General features: G+C 40.3%; 2 long non-coding RNA genes across 2 annotated transcripts in view; one reads left to right on the top strand and one right to left on the bottom strand.

The window, feature by feature from the left end:
* Positions 1-3964, top strand: part of LOC109201182 (uncharacterized) — a 35898-nt gene extending 31934 nt beyond the window's left edge. Inside the window, exons 2-3 of the long non-coding RNA XR_002061207.2 lie at positions 649-800; positions 3698-3964. This is a non-coding gene — a long non-coding RNA (uncharacterized LOC109201182). The remainder of the gene's footprint in view (positions 1-648; positions 801-3697) is intronic.
* A 1215-nt stretch (positions 3965-5179) lies between these two features.
* Positions 5180-7954, bottom strand: LOC109201183 (uncharacterized). Its single transcript, XR_002061208.2, has 3 exons — positions 7601-7954; positions 6998-7084; positions 5180-5283 (listed from the first exon to the last, which is right to left on the bottom strand). It is a non-coding gene; the product is annotated as an uncharacterized LOC109201183 (long non-coding RNA).
* Positions 7955-16976: the final 9022 nt, after the last annotated feature.

The following is a 16976-nucleotide window of genomic DNA, read 5'->3' as shown; positions in this document are numbered from 1 at the left end:
CTGTGAAACACAAAGAGAGAATCTAACCTTTTATCACCCAAGATTCAAACAGGCCGTCTGAACTTATTTGATTAAGTTTGGAGTTAAATTACACAGTTCTCACCTTTCAGGAAGCATTTGAATTTTCTCACTGGTCTAAAATGTCTGAGAAGTTACAGTAATGTGAAGCACACATGCTAAAATCTGCCTTGTTAAACTGTCTGAGCACAGAAAAGCAAAGGACAGATGCACTAACAGGTCAGAACGTCACTTTATTTCCAACAAACAGCCTCCTGGTCAGAGAGCGTGTCCTATTCTCAGTGTCCTGATGACGACTGGAGCCCCGACTCTCACCTCTCCTACTTTCCTTTGTTTAGTCGTCTTCCTCCTGGATTTCCTTCCACCTCATCAGCAGTAATGACTGATGCTAACCTCATCAGTCTCATCACCACCCTCTTCCCCAACTCTAGTCTCAGAAAAAGTTCACTAGTTTTCACCTGAGAAGTTACTTTCCTGCCAAGTCAACACATGAATTCAGAATTAAAAAAACAGAGTTTTCAAAATCTCCTTAAAGTCATTTAAAGGAGAAATAAGTAAACTACTTAATGTCTATGCTTCCTTGTTTACTTTCCTGCTGAGTCATTTAACAGGGAGTGTCCTTTTTTCCAGCTATAAAAAGAGAAACTGTGTCTCTGCTGCTCTGATAAAGACCTCTGTGACTGGTTTTGTGAGACTGCTATTCACACTTGAATGAGAATGAAGCGACACTGCAGTGGATCTTCCCTCATCCTTAAAGTGCAGCTGTGGATAATCTGTTGAAGGTAACCACTAACACTACTAATGCTATCATCACTGCACTTTAGAGCTAATGTGAAAGAAGCAGCTCAGGCTGTTAGCAGCAGCACGGAGCTCTGATCTGTTTATACAGCGTTAGAACAACGACTGCAGGCTGATGTCTGTAATCAAAGTGTCATCAGTCACTTTACTCCAGACTGGAGAGCATGAATGATTATAATTCTTCTGCTTTCATTACACAAGTGCACACACTCCTTCTGAATGTAAACTACATGTGTACTTTTACTTTTTACACACCTGTGTAATTTTATGTAATTTATATAAGAAGTAAAGCTGACAGGGCGCACACGTCAGCCACAAGCTCAGGTGAGCAAACTCAGTATGAATCCATTAAAAGTATGTCAGGCTCTTAATACACAGCAGTGAGGATATGGCCTGTTTGCGCACAGTTAACAGATCCAAACATGGATAATATTTTAAAAGCCAACAGTAAACAGCATAAACAGCAGCGTAGTTAAAGAGGTTTGTGCAACAAAGGCAGGGCTGTGAAATTACTGCTTCATGTGTAGCTGATAATAAGCCAAAGCGTCTCCATCAGCTGGGTGCAGGTTATCATACTGCAGATGTGACTTCACTGACCTGATTCACACATTTTTGGTAAAAATAAATAAAATAAAATAAAAATAAAATTCTTCAGGGATTGTGTTAAAGTGTTCAGACACTTTTATCTGTTTATCTATTTTTGCATTTGGTAGCGATGCTGTGATGGCTGCTTTCATGCTGCAGCTCCTCTTTACTTCCCACAGCCGTGAACTCAAGCTAACCCTTGTTTCTTCAGTCCGCTCACTTAAAACGAGCGGAGTAGATTAGATTAGATTAGATGAAACTTTATTAATCCCTCGGGTGGGTTCCTCTGGAAAATTTGGTTTCCAATAGCACAGCACCGACAGAAGTTACAGAATGTGAGCAGAAATATACCGTATATACACATTTATAAATACAGAGAATACAAAAGGGCTAAATAGAATAAATAGGAATAAGAATACAAGGGAAGTGCACATTTCAAGTATTGTGAGTCTAATTGTAGGTAGCAAATAACTAATCTGAAAGGGGCGTTTCACGGATCAAATGACTCTTCAACAAACATCCTTTGCCATTAGTAACAGCCACTCCAGAGATGTTTGCTGCAAGAAACTGCTGATCTGTTGATTTAGCAAACAAAAGAAAAGAATCCTTTGACTTCCAGTAATGATTTTATCACTGAGTGCGCTCTGAGTGCTGCTGGTTTGTTTGTGCAGAAACAAGAAATAGATATGAAATAGATATAAAGCAAGAAAAAAGTTACAGAAAATCATAAGAGATTATACAAACTATCAGTGGAAAAAACAAATGAATGCACTAATATTCTCGTCACAGCACAGTCAGAGGTTTCAGTAACGACGGCTTAATAAGATGCACATATAAAATGTTTAAGTTGCCTGTGAGGAAAACAAACATAATCTGAGCAAATAATTTCATTTCACACGCGCAGGTATTCATCACCACTTGATACATCTGTATTATGTGTTTAACCTCTTCCTGTTTTTATAATCTTATAAAATAAAATACTATAATATATAGCATAAGCTTCCTCCAGGCAGGTGTCAGTATACTTATCCATGTTTGTGATTGGTTGTTGCCAATGGAAACCCATCCATACTTAAACTGGAAAACCTGGAGTTAACTTAGTGACGTGAATCCAGACATCACACAGATATACTGGGTGTGTTGAACCAGTAGTACGACTTGAGGTGCTTTAAATAGATTTTAATACATGATGTAATCACTGCTAAGAGGATTATAACTTCTCCTTGAGTTAAACACCTGGTAAGATTATAATCTTTAAAACACACAGGATCATCCTTCCGGCTATTTGCCAATTACACTTTATTTATACAGCTCCAAATCACAATAACAGTCGCCTCAAGGCGCTCATGAGGATCATTGTTGGTGTTTCTCATAGTGATTAAAACTTTGACTTGGCAAGCAGAAGGTTGCTGGTTTGATTCCAACTGGAAACATAAATTCTCATGTGGCAGGAAGGTTTTTAAACTGTGCCAAATGAAACACGGCGGTGTGTGAATGATGTGGTGAACCTTTGTGACAAAGGTGTTTTTTGTGTATCTGTGGGGATGTTCCTGCTGATTACATTCTTAGTAAATCACTAAGAATGCACCACAACTCAACTAGTCTAAACTATGGAGTAGTCATTCAGGTATCACTTTAAATTTAATGTTCAATGTCAGACTGGGTGAAGTGAAACCACCAATTACATTTTTCTACCATAAATCCTACCTCAAATGTCACTTCACTGTGCAGACATGTACATTATGAACACATTAGGTTATAATTTGAAGTGAAGGGAAAAAAGCCTTTTAAATAACTAATCTTCTTACAAAAGATGTTCATCTAATGTTAAAATATCTCATTTGATCTAATGTTAAATTAGCCATTTTAACATCTAAAAAAGAAACATGGGACTGCAGAGTGTGGCAGATTGTTCCCTGCATTATGAATGTTGCACATGGTTCTACAGTTCATGACAAACATCACTATAAGTGACCACAGCTAAATGTATTCACAGCCAATTGAACAGAGCTAATAATGTGGGGCTACAGCGTCATCTAGTGGCAGATGGCTGAAGACACAGTGGGAACAATAATGAAAATATCATAAGTTTACTTTTAAAATAGCAAATTTATTTACTTTACACATAACCCATCCATAAATCCTGTTGACTACAAAATATTTAAATACATTTACTATTATAAGCAAATATATTAGACATTAAATTCAATGATGCTTTAAAAGAGAAAAATAAAATAAGGAGAGATTCTCAGCTCTAACTGAAAATCTAACTCCTGTATTTTCTATTGTTTTGCAGAACCCACATATTTCATGTCATCTGGTGGAGCTTTATCAAAGATGTGTCAGCTTCAGTGTGAAATATGATGCAGTTGACTAAATCACAAGAAACCCAAGACCCAGCCTGTTTGTTGGAGGGATAATTAGATGCCAACTGAATCAGAGTAAACTCAGCTTCTCTGGGATCTTTACAAAATAAGCTCATTATGAGACTCTGATCTTGAAACCCACAGAAAACAGAAGATGGATGCTGTGAAAATATTCTGCTGGACTCTGGAGTGTGTCTGTCTCCTGCTGTCTGTGACTGCAGGTGAGATTTAAGTGTCTTTGTAAAGTAAGCAGCACCTGCATCACCTGTGTGGTAGAAGGAATGTTGGCCAATCACAAGCCAACATTCCTTCTGCACATCAAGAAGGCCCTGAGTAAATGTGGTTATCCCAGCTGGACTTTTGTCAAAGCGGGAAAGGCACCTAAAGAAAGCTCCAGCCGATCCAGGAGAGTAGGACAACCGCTGCCCAAGCGAAAACCTGTAGTGATCCCATATGTGTCAGGAGTATCGGAACAGTTGAGACGCATTTTTTCTAAACACTGTGTCTCTGTGGCTTTTAAACCCCAAAACACGCTGCGCCAAAAACTGGTCCACCCCAATGATCGGGTCCCCCGACACAAACAGAGTAACATAGTGTACGCTGTTAAGTGCCAGGAGGATTGCCAGGATTTATACATCGGGGAAACCAAACAACCTCTAGCGAAGCGGATGGCACAACACAGAAGAGCAACCTCATCAGGCCAGGACTCTGCAGTCTATTTACACCTACAGGCCAGTGGACACTCTTTCAATGATGAGGATGTACACATCCTGGACAGGGAGGAACGCTGGTTTGAGCGCGGAGTCAAGGAGGCCATTTACGTGAAGAGGGAAAGACCATCTCTGAATCGAGGAGGGGGCCTAAGGGTACATCTTTCGCCATCTTACAATGCTGTGATTGCAGCCATTCCCCAACTCTCTGTGAATGGGACTCATGGCCATTGATCAGTGTTCTTTGATCAGTGGGTTTTGGTCAGTGATTGTTGATCAATGGTCATGAGAATTTGCATAATTATGATTAAGGAACTGACCTCACAGCCCATTGTTCCTTCAGTGGGCTGGTTTCAGTCATTATGCAAATGTACTGTTTATAAGGTTTGTGGAAACCTGCAGTCAGCTGAGACTGAAGAAGTCACTTGGATGAGTGACGAAACGTTTCTCCCACAAAACGCTACGTCCAGATGAACAGATTCAACTTTTGGAGATTTACTTTCCTGGATGATTGAGAATGCATCAAGAAGTGAGACCAAAGTTTCCTGCAGAGATCACTGCTGTGGGGAGGACGGCACTGAGTTACTGAGTGTCCTCCATATACTGCATCACATTACATTCACATATTAATTATAGTATGTGTTATATGAGTATGTTTAATGAAAAGATCAAACATAATATATAAAAATCTGTTTTATAATGAAGGTCCACTAGCTGGAGTGCCTGTGTGAACCAGCAGCTGGATTCCAGTGGTTGGACTGGTGGATTACTTCATGAGAAGTAGCCATTTTGGTCAGATGGAAACTCTGAAAACACAAACACACAGTTCAAACAATAAGAGACTATTCACAGTTCAAATAATGTAAAGGTTATTTGGGGGCAGATGTTTAGCGAGGAAACAAAGAACTCCTACTAAAAGTTTTACAGCCAAACTGTCACAAATAAGGTTTTAGTGTGAAAGAGATTTTGGTTTGGGCTGCAGTAGATGCTGCTGCAAAAGTACAGAACAGGACACTTTACCAGAATCAGTGGATGGAGGAGTAAGTGAAAGCAGCTGGAGGAGCAAGCTCTCCTTCAGCTGCAGGGACAGATGAGCAGTTCTTTAGATGTGTGCAGGTTTGTTGAGCCTGCTCTCATGGATATTTTCAAATTGCAAGTTCTGCACTCAGCTTTGCAGTCTCTAGTCTAGTTACTGTTTCTGTTCTGCTTTCGCTCATTTCTTCACTTTTTCCTAATCGGCTTGCATTTAAATCCAGATCCCCCTATGGTGCTCTGTCTGTGTAGCTGGCCTGTACCACTACGTTTGCTGTCTTAAGAGCTTCTGCTTCCCCCTTCTGTCCTATCCTACTCTGTCTTTGAATATGATTGGCCAGATGGTGTGCCACAGGAGCAGCTAAAAGATCTTTCTAGTCATTCAGTAAAAAAAAAATAAATTGTCTCATTTGTGGACAACACATTACTGCTGTGATTTAGAGCATCAGTGTTATTAAAACACATCACTGGGCTGCACTCGTACAGCATTGAACATATAAACATCTCCTGTTTCGTGTTGAATGCAAACTCACAGAAATTAAAGCAAAATATGAAAATAGTTTCTACTGAGCAGCATGAAAACGAATATTTAAATGAAGTATAAAGAAAATCCAAAGAAGCTGCAACTGACCAAAGAGTGAAGAATGAGTAGGCAGTGAACTCTCGCCTCCTTTTTGACAGCCTGTGGTTTTGTACTTTCACCTGCCTTCACTTTAAACCGTTTCACAATGTTCACACGACTTCCTGTGCTCACACTGAATGCTAACATGGGTCTCATAAACCATTAAATATGAGCATAAACCCTGAGAGCCCGGCCTCAGCTTAAGTTTTTATATTGTCATGTGCTGTTAATAACAATGAGACCATTTCATGACGATTTATCTTCAACATAATCATTCAGCAAAACAACTTACCCACAGCCCACAGCAAGAGATTTAGTCAACTTTTTGGTCATTATTAGATAAGACGAAGCATTTATAATAAACATTATTTACCATTTCTGTGTAACGGGACCTCAGGCAACCATTTATTTTCCAGACTATGAATTACGTTTGATGTTGTTGGTTTTTCACTTTAAAAACTCTTGATCAAACCATAAAGTACAGATTTTTTTTCAGTCCCAAAAATGAAACAAACACTTCAGAGTTTCCAATTGATCCAAATTCTTTCAGCAACAATAAAGCGATCAGCATGGTTGTTCACCCACATGTTACGATAAAGTTGATGACATAGATGATTTATGAGGTTCAGCTGAGTTACAGGTTTGCTTATAAACGATGTCCTGTCTGGAGTATTTGTGAAAAAATTAAAACAAGAAGTACTTCATTAACTTAACTAAATTAACTCAGTATTAGTGACGTTCAGAGGTTCAGTGAAGTCGGTCTATACCTGTAAAGCAATGTGGTAGCTAGCTACAGTGCTATGGTTAGGCTAATTAAGTGAAGATGGACGTAGACTTGATTTCCTTTGAATAAAGAGCAGCTGTACCTCTGTGCCTGTTTGGTCTGATGTCTCTTTGTCCATGAGTGATCTTGTCTCTTCTCACTGATGAGTAGATTGTAGCTGGATCGCACTCTGCACAATAAAAACACACACAGAGGTCACAATTGCAGATAGTGAAGTTTTTAAAAGTGCTGTCAGGATGTGTGTTAGAAGACTTGTCTCATGTTGTCTTAAATAGTTCTGTTTTTTTGTTCTATACAAACTTTCACCATCTAGTGATTACAGCTCGCTGAAAGACTTGATGAGCACTTTCTATGGTACACTAAACTAGACTTTGCTGGGAGGAAGTGATGTCTCTCAGGTTGAGTTTAATGTTTTAAAAAAAAGCCCCCTAAATGAAAGAGGATGTAGATAAATACATGTACAGACTTCTTGTTTCTAGAACAAAGCCTTGGTGCAGCTGCCATAGTGCTGGGCCTTCTAATACATGTATTTCTATGGAGGCAGAGATGTGTGTATGCATATTTAAAAATTGTCAGAGATCATTTCACTGCTTTCAAACTAAACTGTTCACCTGATGTTGGCTTTAAAGGACTTTTTCTTTTTTAAGAGACGAGGCCATATTGACTGATTAAAGAGCAGCTGTACCTCTGGGCCTGTTTGGTCTGATGTCTGTTTGTCCACAATTGATGTTGTCTGCTCTCACTGATGAGTAGACTGTAGTTGGATCACACTCTGCACAATAAAACAGATACAGAGGTCATTCTTAATTGGCCCTTGGGGATAAATAAAGTCTCTCTGATTCTGATTCTGAGAGTGTGACGCTTATAAAAGTGCTGTCAGTATTCAGGAGGTGTTAAAATAATTGTATAATGTTGTCTATTTAGCTGATCAAGAAGCTTCAATTAGAGAGCGCTGCAAGGAAACAATGCTATTCAATTCAGTTTTATTTATATAGCGCCAAATCACAACAACAGTCACCTCAAGGCGCTTTATATTGTAAGGTAGACCCTACAATAATGGATACAGAGAAAAACCCAACAATCATATGACCCCCTATGAGCAAGCACTTTGACAACAGTGGGAAGGAAAAACTCCCTTTTAACAGGAAGAAACCTATTGCAGTCTATTGCAGCATAACTAAGGGAGGATTCAGGGTCACCTGGTCCAGCCCTAACTATATGCTTTAGCAAAAAGGAAAGTTTTAAGCCTAATCTTGAAAGTAGAGATAGTGTCTGTCTCCCGAATCCAAACTGGAAGCTGGTTCCACAGAAGAGGGGCCTGAAAACTGAAGGCTCTCCCTCCCATTCTACTTTTAAATACTCTAGGAACAACAAGTAAGCCTGCAGAGCGAGAGCGAAGTGCTCTAATAGGGTGATATGGTACTACAAGGTCATTAAGATAAGATGGGGCCTGATTATTTAAGACCTTGTATGTGAGAAGCATGATTTTGAATTCAATTCTGGATTTAACAGGAAGCCAATGATGGGAAGCCAAAACAGGAGAAATATGCTCTCTCTTTCTAGTCCCTGTCAGGACTCTGACATGAACTAGTTTTTCAGCGTCACTCTGAGACAGGATATTTGTAATGACAAAAGCTAGTGTCATGTTGTACAAACTCTTTCCAGAATTTTTGAGATGAAAGGGAGGTTAAAGATTCCAAGGTCTCAGTACTGACCCGGATGTTCATGGACTTTAAAAACTTTTGCAGGATCATGCAAAAGTAAATCAGGGTCTTGGAAAAGAACATATTCCATTTTTTAAAAATCTGATGTCCCTGGTGGGGTGCCATATTAAATTATTCTGTTTTCTTTTTACATACTAAGGTTGAGGTCAGAGTTTTTAAAAAGCCATGACATGGGTACTTTTCTGATCAATCATGCTTTCTAGCTCACATTATGTTTTTTAGGAGAACAGTTCAAATCTTCAGGAAATAGACTTGATTTCTTTTGACTGAATAAAGAGCAGCTGTACCTCTGGGCCTGTTTGGTCTGATGTCTGTTTGTCCACAATTGATGTTGTCTGGTCTCACTTCTGAGTAGACTATAGCTGGATCACACTCTGCACAATAATCCAGATACAGAGGTCATCAATGCAGAGTGTGAAGCTTATAAAGGTGCTGTCAGTATTGAGGATTGTGTTAAAAGGAGAGTTATTATTTCTTTATTATTTAAACTGCCAAAAACATTTTACTACAAACTACCATGAAGACCCACATTTTGTTTCTGTCATACAGAAAATGCACAGGATCCATTCATGTTTTACTTAATGATTTTATGCAAATTTTCATCAATTTTATTGACATTGTGTCTTTAATTGACAAAGAGTGATTTAAAAGTTCTATTCTGATGTTTTATACAAAAACTGTGACCATCCATTGATTACTGATTGAAAATACGTTAAAAGACTTGTCTCGTCGGTTTGTTAATAACTAATAATGTCTCTTCTTACTTCTACATTGGCTGTTTGGACACTATCGGTACTGAGGTGTAACGTCTCTTTTTACCATCACACATCAGTTCATGGAAAAAACAAGAAGAAAAAAATAGCTGCTGTGGTTTCACGGGTCTTAATCATGCAAAACTATTCCTGCTGTTGAAGGACAGTTTGACAGACAAACACACGGTCCATTTACTTTAAAGATGATTTAATGCAAAGGCCTAATCTCATCTATGCAACTAAAAAAAAGAGGCTTTGAATAGTTATATGTTATTGTTTTGTATACTGTTATACCATCTCTTAAGGAGCTTGCTCATTTCTTATGTACACACACACACACACACACACACACACACACACACACACACACACACGTCATTTTAATGTTTTAAACTCACATACTGTAAAATATATGACTCTCTGTGATTAGCGATGTGATATTTAGAGGTCAGTGAATGTGACCCCCCCCTCCCAAGACCAAAGGTCTTGATGAAGACTTAATTCAAGAAAACAGTTAAACATGTTTGGAAAAAAGAAAAACATGATACGGAAATTTACACAACTTTCTAAAGTAATAATTCTGAGTGTCACCTTCACGTTTCCTCCAAAAATGTTGTCTCACCAACAGAGACAGTAACACCAATAGAACCACAACACAGACTGCTCCAACAGGATATAACACACGGAGAAGGAACGAGGAATCAGCAGGAGTGGTTGTAGTAATGGAGGCTGATGTACGTGGAGGTGTGGTGGTGGGTTTGTCTAAAATAAAGCAAACACAGTCATTAAGTTGTCGTCACATTGTGAATGTTGAAACCTGCAGAAACACAGACAGGTGAGTGTGTCACCTGTGACAGTGATCCAGCTGGATGGAGACTCTCCATGACCGCTGATGTCACACTTGTAGAGGCCTTCATCAGACCTGGAAACATGCTGGATGGTCATGTGACCTGTAGGCTGCTTCCTGATGAGGGAGCCATCTTTATAGAAAGCAGCTGGGAGGTTGGAGGGAGTGGTCTTTGTTTTACAGAGCAGAGTGACGTCATCTCCCTCCATCACAGGGAGGACAGGACTCTGCAGGATCACTGATCCACCTCAACACAGAGACAAACTACAGCATTTCATCCATTTACACACAGCTTCATCAACACTAACTCCACACACTCAGCTTACCAGTGACTGTCAGGTTAACCATGTTACTGATGGGGCCCTCGCTGGACTCACACCAGTAAACTCCACTGTCCCACTCAAGAACCCTGGTGATATTACAGGAAGAACGATCATTTTTCCCCCAGTCAGCCCCACACTGAGTCCTCTGTTGTTCACTTGTGTTTCTCCTCAGAGTCCATCCAGCAGAGCTGTCGTCCTCCTCACAGCTCAGAGACACAAAGTCTCCTTTGAAGAATTGAGAGCTGCTGGGACTCACAGTCAGACGAGCTTGGTTTGCTGTGCAGCACAGCAGTGAGATCAGAACTAGAAGAAATTACACTTACAGTCAGTTCTTTTACATTCAGAAAAAGAAGGTTAATCCTTTTTCACTTTGAAAGAGGATTAACCTTGTTGAGATTTGGTGCAATATGAATAAAACTGAATTGAACTGAATTTCAATTCTAAGCTTTTATATTTCATGAAATAATCATAAAAAAAGAAAAAAAACCTTCTAATTAGGTCTGAACCTTTATATACACACACCTTTCCATCCATCCATACATACATACAGGGAGTGCAGAATTATTAGGCAAGTTGTATTTTTGAGGAATAATTTTATTATTTAACACCAACCATGTTCTCAATGAACCCAAAAAACTGATTAATATCAAAGCTGAATGTTTTTGGAAGTAGTTTTTAGTTTGTCTTTAGTTTTAGCTATTTTAGGGGGATATCTGTGTGTGCAGGTGACTATTACTGTGCATAATTATTAGGCAACTTAACAAAAAACAAATATATACCCATTTCAATGATTTATTTTTACCAGTGAAACCAATATAACATCTCCACATTCACAAATATACATTTCTGACATTCAAAAACAAAACAAAAACAAATCAGCGACCAATATAGCCACCTTTCTTTGCAAGGACACTCAAAAGCCTGCCATCCATGGATTCTGTCAGTGTTTTGATCTGTTCACCATCAACATTGCGTGCAGCAGCAACCACAGCCTCCCAGACACTGTTCAGAGAGGTGTACTGTTTTCCCTCCTTGTAAATCTCACATTTGATGATGGACCACAGGTTCTCAATGGGGTTCAGATCAGGTGAACAAGGAGGCCATGTCATTAGTTTTTCTTCTTTTATACCCTTTCTTGCCAGCCACGCTGTGGAGTACTTGGACGTGTGTGATGGAGCATTGTCCTGCATGAAAATCATGTTTTTCTTGAAGGATGCAGACTTCTTCCTGTACCACTGCTTGAAGAAGGTGTCTTCCAGAAACTGGCAGTAGGACTGGGAGTTGAGCTTGACTCCATCCTCAACCCGAAAAGGCCCCACAAGCTCATCTTTGATGATACCAGCCCAAACCAGTACTCCACCTCCACCTTGCTGGCGTCTGAGTCGGACTGGAGCTCTCTGCCCTTTACCAATCCAGCCACGGGCCCATCCATCTGGCCCATCAAGACTCACTCTCATTTCATCAGTCCATATAACCTTAGAAAAATCAGTCTTGAGATATTTCTTGGCCCAGTCTTGACGTTTCAGCTTGTGTGTCTTGTTCAGTGGTGGTCGTCTTTCAGCCTTTCTTACCTTGGCCATGTCTCTGAGTATTGCACACCTTGTGCTTTTGGGCACTCCAGTGATGTTGCAGCTCTGAAATATGGCCAAACTGGTGGCAAGTGGCATCTTGGCAGCTGCACGCTTGACTTTTCTCAGTTCATGGGCAGTTATTTTGCGCCTTGGTTTTTCCACACGCTTCTTGCGACCCTGTTGACTATTTTGAATGAAACGCTTGATTGTTCGATGATCATGCTTCAGAAGCTTTGCAATTTTAAGACTGCTGCATCCCTCTGCAAGATATCTCACTATTTTTGACTTTTCTGAGCCTGTCAAGTCCTTCTTTTGACCCATTTTGCCAAAGGAAAGGAAGTTGCCTAATAATTATGCACACCTGATATAGGGTGTTGATGTCATTAGACCACACCCCTTCTCATTACAGAGATGCACATCACCTAATATGCTTAATTGGTAGTAGGCTTTCGAGCCTATACAGCTTGGAGTAAGACAACATGCATGAAGAGGATGATGTGGACAAAATACTCATTTGCCTAATAATTCTGCACTCCCTGTACATACACTATACATCTGTCCTGTACTGATATTTAACAGCAGTAAAAAATAAACTTCACTCTTAAGCTTTATCCCTTCTGTTTATTTATTCATTTCTGTAAGTGTTATTTCAGTCTCAGACTGATACAAGCTACACCCAGCAACGATTTCTCCCCTACCTGAACCCCACCCCAAATGCTCTGCGGGCACCCAAGTGTACCTGTACAAGAAGAGACCCAAACAGAAATCAGGCAACCCCGGGGACCAACGCCCCTGGCCCCTCACCCAAACATGCCCAGAAAAGCCCAGCCATCCAGCCCAGGGCCAGCAACTCCATCACCACAAATACCCCCAGGCTTCACACCCCAAGACTGTAAAGCAGCACCAGTTCCAGTCCCCCAACAACAGCCACCGAGGCAGACACACAGACACTCCAAAACAGCAACTGCAGCTCTCCAGCCCCCAGGAAGCACTCAAACACCCAAAGCCTCAGAGACCAACCTCATCCAGCTACAAGGTACACAGGGAGATGAGACTACAGCCGACCAACCGACCAAGTAATGGAACTGATCAGTGAGAACAGAAAAAAACAAATTAATCCTTTTTTCCACTTCATTGCAGTATTTGAAGTTTAATTTCTATTCATATCTGCCATAAAGCTGGCGAAAATAAAAAGATCTCCCAACATAGGTGGCTGTAGCTCAGGTGGCAGAGCAGGTCAGCCACTAATCAGAAGGTCGGTGGTTCGATCCCAGGCTGCATCCTGGCTGCATGCCAAATATCCTTGGGCAAGATACTAACCCCATGTTTGCCTACTGGTGGTGGTCAGAGGGCCCGGTGGCGCCTCTGTCAGCTGTGGCTACTATGTAGCTTGCTATCGCCAGTGTGTGAATGGGTGAATGACTGAATGTAGTGTAAAGCGCTTTGGGGTCCTATGGACTAGAAAAGCGCTATACAAATGCAGGCCATTTACCATAATAAATATTAAATCAAGATATAATGGCTTGCACTCCAAAAAGTACAGGGCGGGCCATTTATATGGATACACCGTAATAACATGGGAATGGTTGGTGATATTAAAGTCCTGTTTGTGGCACATTAGTATATGTGAGGGGGCAAACTCCTCAAGATGGGTGGTGACCATGGTGGCCATTTAGAAGTCGGCCATCTTGGATACAACTTTTGTTTTTTCAATAGGAAGAGGACCATGTGACACGTCGAACATATTGGTAATGTCACAAGAAAAACAATGGTGTGCTTGGTTTCAGCGTAACTTTATTCTTTCATGAGTTATTTACAAGTTTCTCTTTGTTCACAGCCACTGACATGTCGAAGAGTTTAACATGTGAGGAGCGGATCGAAATTGTGTTGATATCTGGTGAACGCAGTAACCGGGTCATTGCAGCAGATTTCAATGCAAGACACCCAACGAGACCACCCATCTCCCATGCTACAGTTAGCAAACTGCTTGCTAAGTTTCGTGAAACTGGTTCAGTGTTGGATTTGCCGAAATGTGGACGCAAGAAAACTGTCACTAATGAAGAAACATCAGTGGCTGTCCTAGCTTCATTCAGCAAGAGCCCACAGCGTAGCACTCGCCGCATGTCGCTGGAGAGTGTTATTAGTCGAACATCCCTTCGGCGGATATTAGCTACTCACAAATGGCACCCTTACAAACTCCAGCTACTGCAGCATCTCAACGAGGATGACCCAGATCGGCGCACAGAATTTGCAGAATGGGCAAAACAAAAATTGGAACAGGACCCTCAGTTCACGCAGAAGATTTTGTTCAGTGATGAGGCAAACTTTTATGTGAATGGTGACGTTAACAAACAAAACCACCGCTATTGGTCTGACACTAACCCACATTGGATGGATCCCTCCAAGACTGTTGGAACACCAAAAGTGATGGTTTGGTGTAGTATATGGGGTACAACGAAAGTGGGTCCATTCTTCATCAATGGAAACCTCAAGGCCACTGGATATTTGAAATTGCAACATGATGATGTGTTTCCCTCTTTATGCACTGAAGCTGGCACGTTCCCTGAGTTTTTCCAGCAAGATGGTGCACCACCACATTATGGGTGTCAGGTCCGAGCATTCCTAGATGAACAGTTTCCTGGAAAGTGGATTGGTCATCGTGGGCCAGTTGAACAGCCCCCAAGGTCTCCCGATCTGAAGATACGAGATGTGCAGCACCTGAAACTACGGATACTGGATGCCTGTGCTGGCATTTCTCCTGCGGTGTTGCTATCAGTGTGTGAAGAGTGGGAGAAGAAGGTTGCATTGACAATCCAACACAATGGGCAGCACATTGAACACATTTTATAAGTGGTCAGAAACTTGTAAATAACTCATGAAAGAATAAAGTTACGTTGAAACCAAGCACACCATTGTTTTTCTTGTGACATTACCAATAAGTTTGATGTGTCACATGGCCCTCTTCCTATTGAAAAAACAAAAGTTGTATGCAAGATGGTCGACTTCTAAATGGCCACCATGGTCACCACCCATCTTGAGGAGTTTGCCCCCTCACATATACTAATGTGCCACAAGCAGGACTTTAATATCACCAACCATTCCCATGTTATTACGGTGTAGCCATATAAATGGCCCACCCTGTACAGCGTAATTACAATGTAAGATGGGGAAGTATTGTTTGTTTTTCCTCAACATTACCATGAAGTTATGCCCTACTTAAAATTACATAAATTATTTACGCTGTACTTAAATTTACCCACAGTATAATTACTTTTAGTTACTCTAAAAACCTGACTTGTTACCCCATCATTCTACTGTAGTATTTGCAGGTAAATATAATTATTTTGTAATTTCAAATAAATATACACAGAAATTTCATTTAATTATTGTGAGCTGTATTGTAAAGTGTTACCTCATCTAATTGTAAAATCACATCAAAGCATGTCAATTTGTTGGACACACCCAGAACTCCACCCCTTTGGCCTACTCCAACTTTTGCCTACTTACCACTAGACTAAGAACAAAGAATCTGTAAGTTAAGAAGACTATTTAACTTCATATCTGATTACCATACAATGCAAATAGATATTCCTTGACTGTATGGTTGTTACACCAGAGCTCCACATTAACCTTAAAGAAATGGACATGTTAACATCGTATGTGCATCAGCTTCACTTGATTAACTGATCATCAGCTGTTTGTTAATCTCTGAAAGATTATAGCTAAAGCTATTTCAAAAAAAGTCCATCATTCTACACTGATAAAGATTATTCTGCCAGCTGCCAGTCTATCCAGGAATGGATGTCCCAGGAATCTCAGACCTCAGTGTGGCTGACATGTTGTGCTGGGACCTTAAGAGTGTTGTTCAAAAATTGCTACCTGCAAACCTCAAAAATGAAAGAACAATGCAAAGATGAGTATGCAAAAATCATCCAAGTCATGCAGTTATACAATCATTTGCTTAAAGTTTTTGCTGTTAAAGATACACTTAGTTTTCACAAACTGCTTCTATATTTTTGCCAATTCTGAACCCTTGGAAAATAACATAAAACAGCTATTGTTGCACGCTGGGTTGCCAAACAACACCTTTCAACACTATTTATCTACACAGGCAATTTGATGAAAAGGCTACTAAAACATGAGGTAAAGCTAGGCAGATTTAAAAACAAATAGATAAATAAAGGTAAATATATGATAAGTAAAATTATGGGGGACTCTAGTTAAATGGCTGCAGAGCTGATCTGGCTGTAGGCAGAGCTGAATAGGTCATCGATCACATGTTGAGCTGGACCAGAACAGCTCAACATCAACTAGAATTCATGCAAAAATCCCAAAGAGGGATTAGTGTGATCAGCTTTTTTTTTTAATTCAGTTGAATTCAACAACATGTAAACAGATGTTTCATGAATGGATGAATTTTGATCTTCTCTTGTCAGCGTTAATGCTGCCTAAATGCATTAATGTGGTCATCATGATTAATGTACGGTGGCCCTGAGAGGCCAAACGGACTGCAACTTCAGAAAACACTTGCAAAAAGAAAAATGCTGCAAAAAGAAAAACACTTGCAAAAAGAAAGACGCTGCAAAAAGAAAAACGCTGCAAGAAAAAAAACACTTGCAAAAAGAAAAACGCTGCAAAAGCACACAAAGCACAACGGAAATAGGAAAAAAGACAACGGAAATGTTTCTGGGGAGACAATAACCGGACGGACCAGTTGCACGAACCAAAACATGTATGTATGGCTGTATCCCAATTCAGGGACTGTTTCCCAATTCAGGGTCTGCAGCCTTAAAGTACGCAGCCTTAACGGTCCTTAAGGGCCGCACTCAAAGACCGCTGAGGCT

Source organism: Oreochromis niloticus, linkage group LG3 (genome assembly GCF_001858045.2).
Source record: "Oreochromis niloticus isolate F11D_XX linkage group LG3, O_niloticus_UMD_NMBU, whole genome shotgun sequence".
Taxonomy (NCBI): Eukaryota; Metazoa; Chordata; class Actinopteri; order Cichliformes; family Cichlidae; genus Oreochromis; species Oreochromis niloticus.
The sequence above is the reverse complement of the archived record's forward strand: the minus strand, read 5'-3'. Positions and strand labels throughout refer to the sequence as shown.